We start from the raw sequence: 18,082 nt of genomic DNA, 5'->3' as shown, positions 1-18,082 counted from the left end.
TGCAGCCCAGGATGAAGAGCTGGGCCATGGCCTTGACCGTCAGCATCCTGCGAGAGGAGGGACGGCTGACCTCGGCCACGCGACCTTGCCTTCTTGGCGTTCAGTTTATTTAATTACTCATGCCTTTTAATTTTGTTTGTTTTTCAGGATAAGGTCTCACTCCAGAGGAGTGCTCAGCCTGAAACATCTCTATCACACCTTCCCCAGTACAGGGTCCATCGCGGAAGAGGAGGTAGACGGAACGTAAGAGCCCAAGGAAGGGTGCAACTCCTTACAATGCAACTGTCCAGACAGAAATTGGCCTCTAGGGGCTAGAGATGGCTTGGGGCTGGAGAGATGGCTCAGTGGTTAAGCACTTGCCTGTGAAGCGTAAGGACCCTGGTTCGAGGCTACATTCTCCCGGACCCACGTAGGCCAGATGCACAAGGGGGAGAGCACATCTGGAGTTCGTTTGCAGTGGCTGGACTCCCTGGTACGCCCGTTCTCTCCCTCCCTGTTCCCCTCTGTCTCTACCTGCCTATGTCTGTATTTCTCAAGTAAATAAATAAAAATAAAATATTTTTAAAAAGATTAAAAAAAGTTGATGGGCTGAGTTGGGGGATGGCTTAGCGGACTGTGGAGTGTCTGCGTGTCCAGACACAAGGATCGGGTGGAGTGGACTGGGCGCCGTCTCTCGTCCTACCTTGTGTCCTGGATGGTTGACACCTCACTGTTGAGGGAGGAAAGCTTCCTTCTCAAGATCGAAAGGACCACGACAAACAGCACAAAATTTACCTGTTGGAACCACAGACAACATGCAAGTCAGAACACTGACGTCGGGGCTGGGCGGGAGGCTCAGTGGGTACCTCGCCTGCTAGGCACGCAGGTGTGGTTCTCTGGGCAGGCCGGGTGCGGAGCGCGGTCTGTGATGCCCACGTGCCCACGGGCAGGAAGGGAGGCGTAGGCGGCAGAACAGCCCAGAAGCGAGCAGGCTGGCTAGAGACCCTGCCTCCAACCAGGTGGACAATGGGGACTGACCCCTGCCCGTTGTCCTCTGACCTCCACACGTGCCCACACTCACACACAATGAACGCATTCACCAACACCCCCCGAATCCCAACCCCCCAGCATATGGGACCCACTTTCCCTTCACGTCATTCCCCCACTATGCATTGGGGGGGGGGGCTGGCAGCAGATGTGAATCACAACCCACCCCAAGGAAACGGACACTCCTTGGACCTTTTCTATCAGATAAGGTCTTTTTTGGTGTGGGGGATAAAGAGGTTTATTTTGGCTGACATGCTCGAGGGAGAAGCTTCATGATGGCAGGGAAAACGATGGCATGAGCAGAGGGTGGACATCACCCCCTGGCCCACATAAGATGGACCATAGCAACCAGAAAGCGTGCCCCAGCTAAGGTCTTTTATGCAGCCCAGGCTGGCCTCAAACTCAAGATCCTCCTGCCTCAGCCTCCTGAGTGCTGGGATCCCAGCTGGGCAACACCACGGCCCGCTCCCTTGCGCTGTGTCGAAGCCTTCCTTCCCTCCTGCCGGTACTTACGCAGATGATGCCGCAGACGGGGCCGAGGAACGCCCAGATGAACCCTTGGTGTAGCTGGAGCCAGCAGCTGAGGGCAGTGAGAAGGACACAGAGAGATGAGAGAGAGCTCAGGACACAATCAGGCAGTGGAGCTGCTCTGAGAACGCGTCTTTCGAAAGCGATTGTCAATTTTTATACATGTATATAATATATATTATATACATGTTATAATATATATATATTTCACATATATTTTGAGTCATGCCGAGTAGACTGGCTTTTCTTTTTTTTAACGCAGGAGAGCAAGATCAAGGGTGAGAAAGAGAGAGAGAGAGAGAGAGAGAGAGAGAGAGAGGGAATGAGTTGGCATCTCACGCATCGGATGCATTGGCATCCGCAACGCCAGGGCCTGGCGGGGCTCACCGCGTGGGGCTTCCGTACAGGTGAGGCCTGGACGCCGCGGACACGGCCACGATGGCCGCGGGCCCCCCGTAGCCCACCGGGAACATGAGCCTGCGCATGAGCTTGCTCCTGCGGGCGGCGCCTGAGCTGGGTGAGGCTGCGGGCGGTGAGGAGGAGCTGCAGCCCCTCCAGCAGCATCCAGAAGAAGGCCGCCAGGTAGAGGAAGTGCAGGGCGCCCGCGATCGTGGCGCACAGCTCCTGGGGAGGGGGGCAGGCGTGGGCAGAGGTGTGGGGGCGCCCGTGGCAGGAGCACCCCTGTTCTACTATTATGTGCTGGAGAGATGGCTTGGCAGTTAAGGCACTTGCTGGCAAAGCCAAAGGACCCAGGTTCGATTCCCCGGGAGCCACCGTGAGCCGGGGGTGCTGGGCGGCCGAAGCGTCTGGAGTTCGTCGGCAGTGGCTCGGGGCCCTGGCCTGCCCACCTTGCCTATCTGTCTCTTTCAAATAAATAGGTAAATAGTGTTTATAATATTATTTGTTATTTATGAATGAGAGAGGGAGGGAGAGAGAATGGGTGCGCCTGGACCTCCAGCCGCTGCAAATGAACTCCAGATGCGTGGGCCACTTTGTGCATCCTTCTTATGCGGCTACTGGGAAATGGAACCTGGGTCCTTAGGCTTCACAGGCAAGTGCACTAACGGCTAAGCCATCGCTCCAGCCCTAGGATCCCTCTTTTGTCTTTTATTTATTAAATTATTTGGGCATTTATTGTGTGTGTGTGTGTGAGTCAATACCAGATCACGTGTGTGGAGGTCGGAGGTCAACTTTGGTGTGTTGGGTGGTGGTTGTTACTCCTCTTTCCCCTTGTTTGAGACAGGGTTTTTCCTCTCCTTTCCTTCCTTCCTTCCTTTTCTTCCTTTCCATCCTCCCTCCTCCTCCCTCCCTCCCTCCCTCCCATCTTTAGGCTTCACAGACAAGTGCTTTAACCACTAAGCCATCTCTCCAACCCTTTAATTTTATTTTAGAGAGAGGTAGAGAGTTAGAACTAGAGCGAGCCAGTGAGAGAGACAGAAAGAGAGAGAGAGAGGGTGCGCCAGGGCCCGCAGCCACTGCAAAGAAAATGCAGACGCATGCACCCCCTTGTGCATCTGGCTAACGTGGCTTCTGGAGAATTGAACCTGGGTCCTTTGGCTTTGCAGGCAAATGCCTTAACTGCTAATCCATCTCTCCAGCCCCTATTTGTCTTTTTATTTATTTGTTTTTTTACTTGAGACAGAGAGAGAGAATGGGCACACCAGGGCTCCAGCCACTGCAAACGAACTCCAGATGCGTGTGCCACCTTGTGCATCTGGCTCACCTGGGACGTGAAGAATCAAACCTGGGTCCTTAGCCTTCACAGACAAGTGCTTCAACCATCTCTCCCACCCTTTATTTTTATTTATTTTAGAGAGACGCAGAGAAGTAGAGTGAGTGAGAGAGAGAGAGAGAGAGAGAGAGAGAGAGAGAGGGAAAGAATGGGCATGCCAGGGCCTCCAGCCACTGCATATGAATCCAGACCCACGTGCCACTTTGTGCACCTGGCTTTCGTGGGCCCTGGGGAATCGAACCTGGGTCCTTAGGCTTTGCAGGCGAGCACCTTAACCACTTAGTCTTCTCCCCAGCCCCCCTTTAATTCTATCTGAATGACTCATCCCACCAGTGTCTCCCCGGGGCCGGGCATGGGCCTTGGGCACAGTCTGTACCTTGGGTTCGGTCTGGTCGATGGCCGTGAGGAAGAGGAGGTGGGCCAGGAAGAGGCAGAGGCAGAGCTGCAGGTGCAGCGAGGTGCTGGTGCCCCGGATGGGCCTGCACAGGAGGAAGGTGAGGCCCGCCAGGAGGAGGCACAGCAGGGAGAGGCTGAGCCCCGCGCAGGTGATGGCGTTCAGCACACGGTCGTCCTCCTGGTGGTGGTGGGGGGGGGCAAGGAGGGCGTTCCATCTGACTCTCTCGTTCTGGGTGTCGAGTGTGCATGCGTGCATGGTGTGCACGTGTGCGTGCATGTTTGCATGTATGTGGGCACAAGTGTGTGTGTGGATGCTTGTGTGCTTGTGTGTTTCTTAAAGACAGAAATTGAGGTCACGCCTGGCGTGGTGGCGCTCGCCTTTAACCCCAGCACTCAGGAGGCAGAGGTGGGAGGATCGCCGTGAGTTCGAGGCCACCCTGAGACCACATAGTGAATTCCAAGTCAGCCCTGAGCTAGAGTGTCACGCTACCTCGAAAAACAAAAAATAAGAAAAAATTAAAAATTAAAAAGAAAAAATGGCCTGTTATGGGGGCAGCCAGTTGCTCTCTGAGCAGGAGTGGAGGCCTGCTCCACAGAAGGGAATTCGTGCCTGGTACCGACAACCCTCGTCCCAAGCTTATGGCTGGGAAGATCAGTGGCTCCGAGGGGGAAGCCACTGCTGTTCTTTGTCAAAGTGGATAGGGTGTGTGCTCCCCATGGGCCATCCCAAAGGTCAGGGAGCACTCGGGAAGAGGGTGACAGGGAATGTCGGAGCCAGAGGGCGGGAGGAGTGTGCGGAACGCTGTCTTCCGTACAGGAAGGGGAGGCTGTAGTCATGTGCTCACAGCCACACGCCTTTCCAGGTGCCCAGTCCTGTTGCTGTGCAGGGGGGCGGGGAACGCAGATGAAATTTAGGTCACAAATGTGTTCACTTCTGCGATGGTGGGCCTGGCCTAGTCAGATGACACCTTCCGTGTTTTGAGTTCTCTCTGGAGAAGCATGTCAAGCTCAGGAAGGGGTATTGTGTGCGGGACGTTTTCCCGGCTGCTGTTCACCAGGGACATTGGTACCATGTGAGACGGGTCACCAGAGAACTGAGTGTGGTCCTCTGATGCCAGCCAGCAGACCCCTGGGACCTCAGTGCAACCACACCAGGCAACTGTATTGTGGGGGCAACTAAGGAGCTTCAAGAAGAACCCAGATGATGCTGCAGGCCAGGCCGAGGACCCGGTTGACCCGGTTGGGTTGCGTCAGGCACGGCGCAGTCGAAGCAAGAGCCACGGAGCTGACCTGCAGAGGTGGTCCTCGCCACCCTCTCCCTGAAGCCCCTCCGGGACGGGACGGGAGGTGGCCACGGGGCCGCGTCCTCACCTGCTCGGCGAAGGGCATCATGAGCACCGCGAAGCTGCTGAGATGCGCGCACTGGCACGTGGTGCCGGTCCCTGCGCCGCGCGCCGTCCTGCAGCCCACGGTGGCCCAGCGGCCGCATCCGTCCTAGGCCGCGGTCCCAGAAGACGCAGAGCGCCTGTCCCCGCGACCCGGGGCTCGGAGGCTGTGGGGACAGTGCACAGGCCGGAGCTGCCGCTTGTCCAGTTCCCAGAAGCAGACCCGAGCTGGTGGGGAAGGGATGACCACTGTCCAGGAGCTCCCCACCCCACTGGGGAGGTGGAGATGTGTGGTGCGTGGGCCTGTCTCCCATTCCTAGCCACCGTTCCTCCCAGACACGCACGTGGTGGACGAAGGTGAGGGTGACCGGGGAGCTGAGGGTCAGCGTGTCCTTGTGGCTCACGAAGACGGAAATGACGTCAGAGAGCAGAACCGGCGTGGACCCCGGCAGCGAGCTGGTGTGGGTCCCGTGCGCATCCCCGTGCTCAGGCTCCAGGAGCAGCGGAGCCTCCGCCAGCAATTTACCGATGCCTGGAAAGGAGACAAGACCCGCCACAGAGGGGCCTGTGGGGCGAGGTCAGGGTCAGAGGGAGCTTGCAGGGAGTGTCCCCTTGTGTGGGTCCTCGCTGTTCCCCGTGGGTCGTTGGCCACCGATGTCCTGGGCACAGGGGGAGGTGGGGGCAGCAGGGTGAGTTTGAAGGGCACTGAGCCAACTGAGGGGCAGGTGATGGGCCGCGTTCCCCGTCTGTGTCTCATCTATTCAAAAGGGGAGTGGGATTAGGAACACCAGGGAAGGGTTGAGAAGGGACATACAGACTCTCAGGTGACTGGATACAGAGGATTAGTGTTGCTAACAGTTGTTAACAGTTCAGGAACTGTGTGTGGAGGAGAGAACCTTCGGCTATGGACTGCTCAGGTGCTTTGGGATAAGAGGGAGGGCCCACCAGTCCCGTTTCCTATGGGAGAAGATGAGGCACACTGTGACAGTGTGTTTTCCCATAGAGAAGGCCGGCTGCAATGCCCACAGCCCAAGGTTCCTGGAATGTCCAGCAGCCCAGGCCAGTTTTCTCACGGTCCCAGCCCGTGCTTAGCCATGCCCGGCACCCTTGTGGCCTCTCTCTGTCCCCACAGGGCTCTTTAACCTTTCATGATCTGTGTTGCCACACTATCCGGTATCCTGTCCCGGTGACTTCTCACCCCCTCGGCCATTACCCGTGGCACCAGGTTGCTGAGTCGGGTCCCAGCTCAGCTGCATCTCTGCTCGACTCTGTGTCAAGGTGACATTCCTGGGTCCTCCGTGCTTCTGCACCTCCAGAGACAGTTCTGTGAGTTTGGGGATTGTGGGAGAAAAGTTAGGTTAGGGCTTATGGCAACTGTCCATGTGGGTCCCTGGATCCTCGGGGCTGCGGTTCCCGGGAGGTGTCCAGGCAACCCTGGAGAGCAGGGTCTTGAGTGGCCGTGAGCGCGACTGGACGTCACACACCCGGGAGACGACTTCAGAGAGCAGCTCTCGTTTACTCAATAGAGAACAGGGTTTATCAGCAGTCGAGAGCGGGAAGAGGATCCTAAGGGGAGTGGTAGGTTCAAAGGCTGCTAGCGATTCCTAGGGACGTTCATCCCAGCACGAAGGGGGACAATGAGGTGATCTACATAGTGGCGGGAAGAGGCTTGAGGGGGGATGGGCTCTGTGAAGGCTGCTGGCTGACTCCACATAAGGAGGTTCCTAGGTCACAGGACTGTGGGCAAAGCCTATGTTCATGGTGTGCCAGGCTGGGAGAGGGGGTGGCCTCCTGTATCCTGGGGGCCCTTAGCCATGCCTGGCAGCTCAGGCCCGTCTCCTGAAGGCTCCAGCCTGTGCCTGGCGGTGCCCGACATGTCCACAGAACTGTGATACAGTGTACTGCCGTGTATAAAACACGTGGGATCTGAATTTACAACGGATTATAAATGGAAGAGCAGTTGTCCAGTCATAATTTTGACAAAAGAAATAAAGGTCTGGCTAAATACATATAGTATGCTCATCAAACTGCCCTGTGAGCACTTCTCTTAATGTTCATACCCGTATATGAATGCTACTCTCACTTTTGGTAGAGACTCTTCTCTTTTCAGATGGCAGTGACCTTGGGATGACTCAGAAGGCATCATGGTGCTGGGAAGAAGTGACAGGAATGCTCAGTACTGCAATATCTCTATCACACCTTTCATGGCTCAGGGTCTAATGTGGAAGAGGTGGCAGAAAGAATGTAAGAGCCAAAGGAAGGGTAGGACTCCTTACAGCTTGCTCCTCCAGACACAAAATGGCCTGGATCTCCATGACCTCACAGTGCCTGACACTACCTACACAAGACCATCATAAGAGGAGGAAAAGATCATGATATCAAAATAAGAGAGAGACTGATTGAGAGGGGGAGGTAGGATGGAGAGTGGAGTTGTGAAAGGGGAAGTGGGGGTGGCGGGAATTTTCATGATTTATTATCTGTAAGTATGCGGGCTGTCAACAAAAATAATTAGAAAAATCAACAAAAGGACCAATTTCTAACTGAAACCAGACAAAATAAAAAATGTAAGAAGACCTATCGCATGCACGTGGATACGTCATTAATACAAAGACTTAGGTCTGGCGAGGCGTCTAGTGGGAAGGTGCTTGCTGTACCTTCATAGCAACCCGAGTTTGGACCCTCAGCGCCCACGAAAACACGGTGGGCACGGCGGTGCGAGCTTGCAGTCCCAGCACTTGGGACGTGGAGGCGAGAGAATCCCTGTGGCTCACTCTTTAGCTGGTTCAATGAGAGACTCTGTCTTTAAGAATAAGAATGGGGGGGGGCTGGAGAGATGGCTTAGTGGTTAAGCGCTTGCCTGTGAAGCCTAAGGACCTCGGTTCGAGGCTCGGTTCCCCAGGTCCCACGTTAGCCAGATGCACAAGGGGGCGCACGCGTCTGGAGTTCGTTTGCAGAGGCTGGAAGCCCTGGTGTGCCCTTTCTCTCCTCTCTCTGTCTCTCTCTCCCTCCTTCTCTCTCTTTGTTGCTCTCAAATCAATCAACCAATCAATGAAGAAGTTTTTCTTTTGTTTTCTGAAATAGGGTCTCTCTCTAGCCCAGCCTGACTTGACATTCACTATGGAGCCTCAGGGTGGTCTTGACTCACCGCGATCCTTTTACCTGTGCTTCCCGAGTGCTGGGATTAAAGGCATTTGCCACCACGCCTGGCAATGAACAGGATTTTAAAAAAATAAATAAAGAATAGGAGGGAATGTGACCTGTGGCCTACATATACATGAGTAGACACACTCACATATGAACACACACACACACACCTCTCCAATTCAACAGTCCAGGCCAGATGGACAGTGTGAATGGAGTCTGAGGCAAAGGACAGGCAAGGCCGGAGGGCAGAGCGGGCACTCACGGGTGCCCGCAGAATAACTGAAGGACGACGTCCCCTCAGGCTCGGCCTTGCCCAGGATACCCAGGGTCCCCTCCAGGTCCAGGAGCAGCCTAGTGGCCACGCAGCGTTGCTGTGAGTGGGGCAGGGTGCTCAGGTCCCCAGGGACGTCCAGCAGCTCGTCCACCTTCCGCATGAGTCCCTGGAGGGACAGGTGGACACAGAGTTGGCATCCACGGACCAGCAGGACAGCGTGAGCACCCAACTCCAGAGAGTGTGTGAGTGACAAAGATGTCATCAACCCAGGACAGGACCGAATCGAGACACCCTGGAGTGTCACAGTTCAGGGCTACCCAGGGCCTGCTTCAGGCAGGGGATCAGAGCAGGGCAGACAGCAGAGTGTGCCCCTCCCCATGGGCTGCATCACTGGCATCTCTCTGCTGCTCCCCCGCGTGGCCCTCACCTGGATGGTGTGGCTGGCATTGGCTGCGTCGAAGTCTCTGAGCAGATCCTGGACTTCTTCAAAGAAGCGGGAGAGGCTCTGACGGGGGGTTAGATTTGGACTCCAGTGAACGAGCAGGGAGAGACAAGGGGTCCTGGGAGGGATCGGGCCCCTCACCGGGACCCCCGCTCACCTGGCTGTGGACTCCCGACGGCGGCGTCCAGGCGGGGAAGGACGCCGGCTCTGCAGGGACAGGACAGAGGTTAAGGACGGGCCTGAGAGCGCGGGCGGGCGGGCGGCGAGGCTGGGTCTCGGCCAGGCAGGTACCTGTGCAGCGCGTGTTCTTGGGCCCGCTGCGGGTCCCGGGGACCGGCTCCCAGCCAGGGCGGCAGTGACACTTGTAGGACCCCCGGGTGTTGCTGCAGACAGTGGAGTTGTGACACTGATGCTGTCCGGAGCTGCACTCGTCCACATCTGGGGACAAGGACAGGCTCAGACCTTGAATCCTCTGCTGGGGCCTCGGCCAGTTCCTAAGGCATCGGGCCATCCGTGCTGAGCCCTGGTGGCCGCAGGCCAGGCTGTGGGTGTAGGAACTACCACCGTCCACGTCTGGAGCCCCCCACAGGTACCCCAGCTCCTTCCCTGGGCCTGAGGCTCAGACCAAGCCCAGCAGAACCCACCCGACCCCACCCCCACCTGTCATGCTCGGGATGGAGCCCTTGATGGGATATTGACTAGGACATCGACGTGGCTTCCAGACCTTCGCACTCCGTGTTTGGTGGGCCGTTGGGGGACCCAGCGACCGGCTTCCAGCCTGGGCGGCAGAGGCACTGGTAGCCGCCCACACTGTTGATGCAGTGGGTGGAGTTGTGGCAGAGGCTTCTCCCCGAGGTGCACTCATTCACATCTGGGGACAAAGCCAGAGGGGGTCAGACCTGCCCTGCTTGCGTCTGCTGGTCTTCTCACTGCCCCAAGTCCATGAGCAACTGCTGCCACCTGGTGACCTTCCATGTGGCCTTCAGAGCAGAGCACCTTTTGGGGGCCTCTGTGCAGGACAGACAGACCTCATTAAAGATCAGAGACACCAGTTTATAGCAGGGAAACTGAGTCAACGTGCTGGACTTCCGGAAAAAGGGCTCTTCCGGCCTTGTCTCTCCCTGGCCACGGCTGGGGCTCCCCTTCTCAGAACCGGCAGTGACAGATGAAGATGTGAGTCTGGCAGGCTCCACAGAGGTCCTGGGAGAGGAATCCTCAGGCAGCCCTCTTCCCAGGACCTTGACCTCGGTGCAGACCTCTTCTGAGGATGCAGAGCCCCCTGGTCGGACTCAGCCGTGTCTGTCCAGCCTCCCGGTGTCTTCCTGGGCCTTGGGTCAGGCTTAAGGTCATTTGGCACCTGCAGGCATCAGCCCGCTGGGCGTTGGCACAGACACTTCCTGTGTCTTCCTCATCCAGGTCTGTGTATGAAGTCGGGGTGCAGGGGTGTCTGCAGCTGCGCAGCCTGCGGGACTTGGAGTTACGAAGCTTCTTGGCACAGAACTGTAGAGAATGTGCTCCTGTCTCCTCCCCGTGGTCAGGTAGAGTTTCTAAATCTCCGAGGCATCCAATGATGACCATGCCGGCCCCACTTGGTTGTCAAGATGTGGCCATGGCCAGCCGCACACCCCTAGGCTTTAGCAGAAGCTCTCAGCTGGATCGGGGGGCACCCCCAGCTTCCAGTTCCCTTCCTGAGGATTCGTCCGATCCCAGATGCACCCCAGCAAGCCGGTGCAAGGGATGATGTGTGCCTGGTGTGGCTTCTGCCAAGTCCCTCCAGGTGGCTGCCTACCACACTGGGTTTGAAGGCCTGTCTCTGTGGAGAAGGACCAGCTGGTGACACTGGTACACAGACCAGGGTGCTGCCCACAGAGAACCAGCTGGGCTGACCGAGGGCAGATGCCAGTCAGACTGGGACCTTCCAGGTGCCTTTATCTGAGCGTACGGTGACCAGCGTGGAGAATGCCCAGTCCATCTTGGCCCCAGTCACCTGTCCTCCCCTGCTCTGGGTTGATGTCATGGGGCCAGAGTTGCCCCTGGGGCAGTGGTGGTTCATGACACCTTCCCTTGCTGGGTGGCCCAGACTGTAGTGTGTTCCTTCAGGCAACTCCTGAGTCTTTGGGGATGATGCTACCCAGCCCAACCCAGCCTCGGCTGCCTTCAAGGGACCAAAATCGCTGGGGAAGGTCAGAATGGTGACTTAAGCGGGGAAGGAGCTGAGACTGAGAGGGAAGGGGACCCCGTGCCAAGTGGCAGCAGCTTTGGGTAGGAGTGGTGACGAAACTATGGCTTACCCTTGAGCGTCCTTCCTCCCAAGTCCCCAGATTGTGTCCGCGGGTGCGCTGTCCTTGCGGGGTCAGAGGGGTGGCCAGGTGCCGCTGGGCTGGTGTGGACCCCAGAGGGCGTAGGTGTCACGCCGGTGGCCACCAGTGCTGCAAAGAGGACAGACACCCTGCTGCAATGTCGCCAGGACCTCAGGGAGTATCCTGAAGGCTACCAGGATGGTTTATGCAAATGAGATGCAGATAGAAGAGAGGTGGGTGTTGATTTATGCAAATGAGATGAGGATGAATGAGAGATGTTGACTATGCAAATGAGATGCCAATGGAGGTTGGTTCATGCAAATGAGACAGAAGGATTCTCTGGGCTTCTGGAGATGGCCCTCCGTGGAGCATCCTGGGCTCAGCGTGTGCAAGAGGGATGGCCCTCAGAAAAAGAGAGGAGGCTGTAGAGAAGTGTCCCAAAGCTGCTGCCATGCTCACGGTGACACGGGCAGGCGTGTCCTCAGGGCAAGGCGGCCCAGCGGGGCCTCAGGAGTTGGGTAGGTTCTGTTCCAAACTCGCTGTTCTCTGTGACCCGTCCTGGGGTGCAGGAGGGGCCCCTGTGCCACCTCACCCACGCTCATCAGTTCTGTGTGGTGACCCCAATGGAGCCCCTGCAGCCCTGGCGCTCTGGGCACCTTGCCCAGTCCTCCACGCTCTACCAAGGGCCTCAGCCCCCCCACTGCCCGCTGGAGGCTGGAAACCGCCTCTTCTCCAGACCGAGCCTGTGCACAAGAGGAAAGGAGGGCCTCTTCCCCTCTGGCCAAGCCTGGGTGCCAAGCCCATCCTGAGGGGCCCCTGTGGGTCAGCTCCGCCGAGGCCCCACCCAGGGCTTGTCCACTCTCCCTCCGCTGGAGGGGCACCTGCAGCCTTGACCGTGGCTTCTTCCTTCTGCAGGGGTGCTCCTGGGGGTGCTGCGGACCATTCCCAGGGTGCTCTTGGGTCCTCAGCTGCACTGACCCATCCCTTCCATTCTCGCTGTCCCCCGCGGCGCTTCCCCCAGCTTCCACCAGCCTGGGACACCTGCAGCTCCCCCACCGGCACAGCTCGCTCCCAGGGAAGGGGGCAGCCTGGCTGAGGTGGGGCTCCTGGGCTCCTCCTGGACCACAATCTGTTTCCCCAAGGATGCCCCTCAAGTGGTCGGCAGAGCAGAACAGATAGCAGACAGACTGCTGCGTTCAAGGACAGCCTGGGCCACGTATCAGTCTCAGAGGTCTGCTAGGCACGGAGCTCAGAGGGGAACCATGACCAGCACCGCTAAACAAACACCAAAAAGTTGCGTCTGGGCTTGGGAGGCTGAGGTAGGAGCATCCGTGAGGTCAAGACCAGCCTGAAACTAAATAGTGAATGCCAGGTTGGCCTGGACTAGAGAGTGACCCTACCTCAATGAGGTGACCCCTGACCCTCAGACTGGGCTGTGAGGTTGAGGGGAGACACTCACCGTGACAGGTGTTCTCACTCTGGTTAGTGAAAAATTTCCTTCCAGAAACCAGCTCATATCCTGGGCTGCAGATGCAGCGATAACTCCCTTCCGTGTTCTCACAGTCCGCAAATTTTCCACAGGACACTAGACCGGGCTGCACACACTCATTGATGTCTGGAACAGAGCAGGACCAAGGGTCACCTCCCCAGGTGCGAGTTCTGTCAGGGGAGAGACTCCCGTGTCCCCTGATTCCACACTCACGGGCTGAGGTGAAGCTGGCATCTCTGGGGAAGAACCTGGGGCCCACGCTGCTGTGGCTGAAGGCTGATCCAGCAGCCTGGCTCCTCCCAGTTCCCTGCCTGGCACCATGGATTTGGAGGGTGCTATGGTGGGGGTAGGGCAGAAGCTCAGGGTCTCCCCAGTGCTAAGGTGAGGTCGACTGAAGCTCAGGGTCTCCCCAGTCCTAAGGTGAGGTGGACTGAAGCTCAGGGTCTCCCCAGTCCTAAGGTGAGGTGGACTGAAGCTCAGGGTCTCCCCAGTCCTAAGGTGAGGTGGACTGAAGCTCAGGGTCTCCCCAGTCCCAAGGTGAGGTGGACTGAAGCTCAGGCTCTCCCCAGTCCTAAGAGGAGGTGGACTGAAGTTCAGGGTCTCCCCAGTCCTAAAGTGGGGTGAACTGAAGTTCAGGGTCTCCCCAGTCATAATGTGAGGTGGACTGAAGCTCAGGGTCTCCCCAGTCCTAAGGGCAAGTTGAGGTACTCATTCCAGGGACCATCCTCTCTCTCTGTCTCTCCCTCTCTCTCTCTCTCTTTCTCCAAGAAATCCTGCGTAGTTACTTTTTGCTTCTCTACCCTACTTTTTTCCCCTTTGTCTTTTTTTCTGTTTTTGATCATGGCTAAAAACCAAGGGCTGAGACCCTCTCCCCCGTTGCCCACATCCCCCACTACTACTGGGCGACCCGTCACTGTCTCCCGTGTGCCCTGTCCCCAACTTCTGTACCTTCACAGACACCCCGAGGGGCTGGTGATGAATTCCTCAGACGAGGTGAACCCTGGCTTGCAGCGACATGTGTTGGCATTGGCACATTCCGAGTTGGCAGGGCACCACCTGGCACAGCCTGTGGGGACCAAGACCCTGGTGAGAGGGCAGGCTGGCAGAGGGCAGTCATCACAGAAGAAGGAGCCTTGGAAGGTGGGTGGGGCCTAAGATGCCCGGCAGAATTCACTTCCTCCTGGGCAGAGTTGTGTGCAGCCACCTCCCTCCCCGGGCTCAGGCTGTGGTCCCCGCGTTCCCAGCTGACTCACCCCCGTTCTTCTGGCTTCCAGCTCCCGACAGGCTCAGGAGGACACACAGCGCCCCTGCAGAGTGAGCGAAGGCCAGTGGGAGGGAGCTGAGGAGAGGGGACGCACCTGGGGCAGCAGGTGGTAACCCTCCTGGGTGGCGTCATCCATTGCTGAAAGAGAGGGAGCCCGTGGCATCTCCCTGGACTGAGTCCATGGACACTAGTTGGGTTACTACATCTAAGGTGGTTTTGGGGGTGCTAGGTGTAGATGGGATACTGACCCTGGACTGACCTTGGGAGGCCGAGGATAGTAGGATCGCCGAGAGTTTGAGGCCACACTGAGACTACAGAGCGAATTCCAGGTCAGCCTGGTCGAGAGTGAGACTCTACCTCGAAAAGCAAAAACAAATAACAAACAAACCAGCAAAAAGCCTATTTCTGGGCTGGAGAGATGGCTTAGCTGTTAAGGCATTTGCCTGCAAAGACAAAAGATCCTGGGTCTTCCCCAGGACCCATGTAAAGCCAGGTACAGGGGACGCATGCATCTGGAGTTCGTTTACAGCGGCTAGATGCCCTGGTGTGCACATTCACCCTCTCTCTCTCTCTCCCTCTTTCTCTTTCTCAAATAAATAAATACAATAGTTTAAAAAAAGAGAATGAAAAACCCTACTTCAAAAAAAAAGTGCCAATATTTTTTAAAATTTTTGTGAGGTAGGGTTTCACTCTAGCCAAGACTGACCTGGAATTCACTCTGTAGTCTCAGGGTGGCCTCGAACTCATGGTGATCCTCCTACCCCTGCCTCCCGTGTGCTGGGACTAAAGGCGTGCGCCATCACGCCCGGGTATTTCTTTGAAAAAAAGAAAAAAAATCCTCCCTGCCCTCGGCTATAAAGAAGCCACAAATCATCCAGAAATGAAGCAAAGGACCAGAAAACGACCCTCTGACTGGGTGAACATCTCGTCAGCTGTTTTTCTTTGTCCATCACCTTCGCAACAGTCCAACCTCTTACCTGGCAGCCATGTTAGATCCCCGTTTCTCATGGTCTGGAGGCCAGCCCACTACCGTAGAGGAATTTTGGTTCTGGTCTACAAGTGGACAACACTTCCTGTTTTATAGTCTTGACTTGTGACTGGTTCAGGAAACCACTGACCTGCATGGTTTCTTCCTCAGCCTGCCTTGCAGTTAGAATCTCTCATAGTCTATTGGTAAATATCTGCTTAGCTTTAGGAGGAACTATACTGAAAACCTTAGTCAAGACTTAATTTTTTTTTTTTTTTTTTGTCATCAGAGTATGTGATTCCTTGTGTTATGAGGCCCCTAGTCTGAAGAAGAATTCTATTTGTCTGTGGCTCCTTGGAGGATCTTGGTTCAGAGCATGCAGGCTTACCAAGTGATTAATGTACTTTTTGTGTATAAAGATTTCATTTAGAAATCCATATTTATAGTAAGTCACAAAAATGTTCCAAGAATCTGGTGTAGTCTTCACTCAGTGTCTACAAACATTACATTTTCTTTCTGAAATGTTTATTCATTTATTTGAGAGAGAGAAAGGGTGGGTGTGGGGTTGAGGAGAGAGAGAGAGAAGATGGGTGCGCCAGGGCGCCAGGGCGTTCAGCCACTGCAAGTGAACTCCCGTTGCATGTGCCACCTTGTGCATTTGGCTTACATTGGTTCTGGGGAATCAAATCTGGGCCCTTTGTCTTTGCAGGCAAGCGCCTTACTTGCTAAGCCATCTCCCCACCCCAATTAAAGGTGTGCATCATCCTGCCTGGCTCAAATACTACATTTTTTGAGAGCAGTAGCTCCGCCTCAATCCCGAGAGATGGCTGTAATGCGGACGCATTTTCCATGCCATTTTGTCCTATGTGTAGACTCCCAATTACCATGAATGAAGGTTAAATTATTCGGTCAGCTTTATCCCATGAGGATATTAGGAATCAAATAAGAGACATGCCTCGAGCCAGGCGTTATGGCATACGCTGTTAATCCCAGCACTGGGGAGACAGAGGTAGGGGGATCGTCGTGAGTTCGAGGCCACCCTGAGACTCCATAGTGAATTCTAGGTCAGCCTGAGCTAGAGTGAGACCCTACCTCAGGAAACCAAAACCAAAATCCAAGCCAAAACAAACAAAAAAAAAAAACACCACCACCAAAATTGGATCCAGGTGGGTTTCCTCAGAAATTTCACCAAAGAGAACAGCCGGTGCTCAGGCCTATAAGGAGGACACTTGGTGTCAATGCCCAAGGCATTTTGAAGACAGGAGGACAACTTCCTCCGGATTGGCATGGCCTGTGACGGGACCGGTCAGCTACTGGAGGAGACCCTAGGGAATGAGGAAGAGAGAGAGAGACAGACGTGGATTTCGAGGAAGCTGAGGTGCGGGGATGTGGGGAAGGCTCCCCTCTCTTCCTCTTCCTCTCCCTCCTTCTATCTCTATCTCTCTCACACACACTTCCTCTGCCATCATGGTTCTCTGATTCCATTTATCATCCTGCCACACATTTAGGTTCATTAGCATATACAGCAAAAGTTGGCTACATAGCAGATTATTTTTGCCTTAATTTTATAAATTGGTCCCGAATTTCCATATGTAAGCCACTCACAGGCAAATAAACAGGAGGCCAATTTGACTCCATTAAAAATTTTTTTTTTTTGGTTTACTATTTTATTTTATTTATTTCACAGCAACAAACACAGAGAGCAAGAGACAGAGAGAGAGAGAGAGAGAGAGAGAGAGAGAGGGAGAGAATGAGCAGGCGTGGGCCTCCAGCCACTGCAAACGAACTCCAGATGCATGCTCCACCTTGCACACCCGGGTTATGTGGGTCCTGGGGAATCGAGCCTCGAACCCGGGGTCCTTAGCCATCACAGGCAAGCGCTTAAACACTAAACTATGTCTCCAGCCCCAGAGGATCGTGGGAGAACAGTTAGCATAGCGCCCCCTGCAGGGTGGAGGGCTGGGGAAACCCCAAACTCCTCAGTTTAGTAAGAGGAAGCGCCGCAGTCCACGTGCAAGGTTGACCCCACGGAGAGCTGCGGGCACAAGTCCAAATGCAAGGGTGGACGAGGCTGAGGGTCACAGGGCAGTGGCAGTGAGAGACATCTCCCTGCTCAAGAACGCAGGGGCACCTGCTGTGTGAGCGACCCCCAGCCTCTGCATTCCTTCTGCGCCCCTGGCCTCGCTGGGGGTGGGTGTGCCCCACTCAATCCAACTACCCCGAGGCCAGTCATTCCAGATCACAGCGCGCCAGACACATTGCCACGTGAGAGCCGGTTGCCCAGACGTCTGTCCATCCACTTGGATGGGGGTTTCACCACCACAAAGGTTGGAGGTGGAGGCATGGGAGAATAGTGTGAAGGATTCTTTCTTCCATTTTAGTTTTTTTTTTAAATATATTTTTTTGTTTTTTCAAGGTAGGGTCTCAGTATAGCCCAGGGTGACCTGGAATTCAATCTGTAGTCTCAGGGTGGCGTTGAACTCATGGCGATCCTCCTACCTCTGCCTCTCCAGTGCTGATATTAAAGGCGTTCACCACCACACCTGGCTCTTTTTTTTTTTTTTCTTTTGTTTTTCAGAGAGAGAGAAAGAGGCAGATAGAGAATGGGCAGATCAGAGCCTCCAGCCACAGCTAACAAACCCCAGACGCATGCGCCTCTTGTACAGCTGGCTTACTTGGGTCCTGTGGAGTTGAACCTGGGTCCAGTGGATTTTCAGACAAACACCTTAACCGCCAAGCAATCGCTCCAGTCCCCAATCGGTAAGTTTAGATTGAGTTAAAGTCACAAGTTTGAGGACTGGCTCTGAAAGGGTTCTCCCTCCTCATTTACAAATATCAAGGAGGATCCTGCAAGAATCATGATTTGGTTACCTGGGGACAAGAACTGACTAACGTGTCATAACAAGGTGCAAGGGTTTCTCATCTGTGGGACAGAACACCCGACCAGACGCAGCTTCTGCAAGGAAAGGGTTTATTTTGGCTTACAAGAGGAAGTTTTTTCCCGGAGGAGAGAGCAGAAGCAGAGAGAGAGCTGGTGAGCTGATGTCACAGCTTCACAGCAGCAGGGAGGAAGTTGAAAGATCCAAAGCACAGAGGTGGGGCTGGAGGGTAGCACCCCAGAGGCTGTCCCCAGGC

At 55.4% G+C, this 18,082-nt stretch overlaps 1 pseudogene; it reads right to left on the bottom strand.

Annotated features, from left to right (window-relative positions):
* Positions 1–14,968, bottom strand: part of LOC123456389 — an 18,992-nt pseudogene extending 4,024 nt beyond the window's left edge.
* Between the last annotated feature and the right edge of the window lie 3,114 nt (positions 14,969–18,082).

This window comes from Jaculus jaculus, chromosome 21, assembly GCF_020740685.1.
Source record: "Jaculus jaculus isolate mJacJac1 chromosome 21, mJacJac1.mat.Y.cur, whole genome shotgun sequence".
Classification (NCBI taxonomy): domain Eukaryota; kingdom Metazoa; phylum Chordata; class Mammalia; order Rodentia; family Dipodidae; genus Jaculus; species Jaculus jaculus.
The sequence above is the reverse complement of the archived record's forward strand: the minus strand, read 5'-3'. Positions and strand labels throughout refer to the sequence as shown.